This window comes from Prorops nasuta, unplaced genomic scaffold (assembly GCF_024137725.1).
Source record: "Prorops nasuta isolate Cenicafe-Biocafe unplaced genomic scaffold, Cenicafe_Pnas_1.2 PNAS00048, whole genome shotgun sequence".
Classification (NCBI taxonomy): Eukaryota; Metazoa; Arthropoda; class Insecta; order Hymenoptera; family Bethylidae; genus Prorops; species Prorops nasuta.
Genome location: NW_027116845.1, coordinates 991,157 through 994,421, shown reverse-complemented (window position 1 = coordinate 994,421; position 3,265 = coordinate 991,157).

Here is a 3,265-nt window from a genome sequence, read left to right as displayed (position 1 = left end):
GAGAATGTACCAGTTTTTACCTAATTTTTAACCATTTTTTCATACTAATCAATCTTTAATGTATTTTCGTATAATTTTTGTTTGTTTAATGAATTTTAAATGTCACACTTCAGTGATAATTTTGTGCAATATAACAAGGATTTTTTCTTTCAATTACTGTCACGGACAATATTATTTATTTGTTACTTTTATTTTTTTTTCCACAATAATTTTTTACCATTTTCAAAATATTTATCAAATTGTAATAACATTTAAAAATTTTCATGAACTATAATTGTCAAAAAGTAAATTTATTTTCCCATTGCATCGAACCGGCCGATACTGTGGAAAAGGAGTTTGGCGCGGCTCGTTGACTAAACTTGGGAGAAATAGAGAGCGAAAGAGAGGTCCGAGAAAAAATTATATTCATCCCTCTCGTACTCATACCTCAACGGAGCTAACCGAACTTCAACGGCGAAAGCCGAGACACGCACGTAACGATGTAGCTGTGTGCGTGACCAGCGAGCGGCGACAGTAGTGGGGTTGGCTCACCGATGTACCGCTGGCACTGTGTGCGTGCTAGCTAGTGGCGGCGTGGTGGGGATACCGAATTCCCACAAGTTCCCATCACTGCATAAGATATGGAAGGATGTGGCGGATAAATAAGACATTTGCCTAAACAAAATGCGATTTGTCTCACATTGAATAATAAAAATCATTGCAACAAACAGCTATGCTTTACAAATATAAAACAGTTGTAATTTTGTATGTAATTTAACGAATATATGACTACTACAAGAATAGGTAATTACCATGTGTGTTTAGAATTTTGAGAAAGGGATGAAATAAAAATATGTTAATTAAACTAGCTTTAATTTAAAATAATAGTAATTAAAACATTGTCATACAAGATTATTAAATTTACAATAGGAGTTTGTTGTATATGCACTAATCGCTTACACATTCACTATTATAACATTAAGTCACAATTATTGAAATGACTGGGCCATACAGAGAAGTGCTTCATGTTTTAATACTTTTTCAATTATTAGTCTATAATTACTTTTTTCCTTAATTGAAAGTCATCATAACCGGATTTCAACTGTAACAAGAAAAAAATAACCACAAAGTATATTTTCTTAAAAATTCACAATAATTTTCATTTTTTTTATTAATTTATACTCATCTGATATATTTTGTCTTCTCTGTTATTTATTAAAATCCTTCCTTCTTTTCCACAATCGTTTTCCGAAAATATTATTTTTGTTGATGATACAAAATTGAGGGTTAATCGCGCCATTTGACAGCTACGTACAAACTCCCTATAAATCCCCTCGCCCCTCTGATTCTAACTACACAACGCCGCGACGCAAGATTAATGGCCAAAACACGTCCGAGCACTGAGAGCTTATTATACCTAAAACACTATACTTCGTTTCTTCTCTGTGAATCACACTTACTATACATTTTGCGTGGTATATTCAATTCTCGCCAACAAACTATACAGCGTAATATATTCCAACATGGCGGACTTGGCAACGCTGTGCGCGAACTTTAGCCATTTTCACGTGACTATGTAGAGAGGATGCGCCTGACCAAAAAATTTTTAGGCCAAATGTCCGGTTACCCCCGAAACAATCCTTGCCGGTAGGCGGCGCTTCGATCCCATCGTTTAGCTTCCAGATGATTATGCCCTCGCGCCATCTATCGAAACTGATGCGAAACAACATGTCAGAGCTTCGAATAGGGTAAAACAGATCTACATTAGATAATTTTATAATTTAAGAAAATATTTTTATTTTAGCGTAGAAAGATACACGAAAATAGCATTAGTTTGTTAACAAACGAAATTAATAAAATTATTATACATATACCCTACATTATTATTACAATATCCTTCTTAAATTTAATTATATGACTTCCAGATGATTTGTTTGATATATATATATATATATATACTCGTATATACTATATATTATACATAAATATGGGTAGATACGAGGACGTACCCATAACTGTCATTTAGTAAAAACTTCTACATTTATATATCCATATATACGCAAATACGCATATATACGCGTAAATAACAAACACTATTAGTCAGTATAGGTAGATACTAGAACGTACTCATAACTACTATTGTGTACAACTTTAAACTTAAATATATCCATACAACTATAGGGAAGATGAATTAGGGCCAAAAACGTGTATATGGATAAGACACTTTAACGAGTTTGCAATGTTTAGGATCAAGCTAAACATTTTATACATAGAGAGCATTCTTTCGTGTTTACATCTCACTAAATGTAATATACGTATTACACAGTTTAGGTCTACTAAATACAGGATTTCTAATGTTTGTAAATTTCTAAGGATCTCAGAAACCAAAGAGTCCAGAAGCATATACATTTTCTTAGGCGAGTTAGGCTGTAAAGAGACACCCCAGACCTCTCCAAAATGGCCCAGATATAAGTTTTTTAAATACTTTTTAGTTAACCAATTGTAGCTTAATTAACAAGTTCCTCGCCTTCTAGAAATCCGAAAAAGACGAGAGTGGTCTCGTTGGACTCATCTTGGTGCATATTTTCATCCTGCACCAAAAAATATGGTCATGCAATTTTATCGCATAATTGGATGGGATACGTCGAGACAAGAAAAATAAGCCCTCGCAGAGCTCTTTACGATGCTCCGTTCGCGAGATATGAATTTTTAAAGTATTTGTTGGTTAAACAATTGATAGCTTAACTAATGGATTTCTCAGGTTCTAGATCTCCGATCAAGACAAGATTTATCTTGCTGAACTCATCTTTGCCTATATTTTTATTCTGAGATAAAAAATATAATCCGGCAATTTTATGGCAGAATCGGATAAAAAATGTCGAGACACACAAGTAACCGGAGACATTGCAGAGCTGCCTACAATGCTCCGTTCGCGAGATATAAATGATTGAAGTGTTTTGTAGTTAAACAATTTGTAGTACAAAGGGAATTCATAAATTATTTCAATATTATGCCAGTCGGCTTCAATGTAAATTTGTGTGAATAGATTGAAATTTTTTTAAAAAAATTGAACCTTTAGCAAATGCTATTTAAGGGGAAGCATTGAGCGACTCAAACACTCATTCAAGTTTATCTTCCAAATTATTAGGAATATGAACTTTTTTGTAGAGATTAAATTTACTCTTTTGACTGTACTGAAGCGCGCTACAAACTCGGTTTTTCAAAATTATAAAAAATAATTTTCATAAAAATTATGAATACTTGTAATTTTGTTGGTCATAATAAT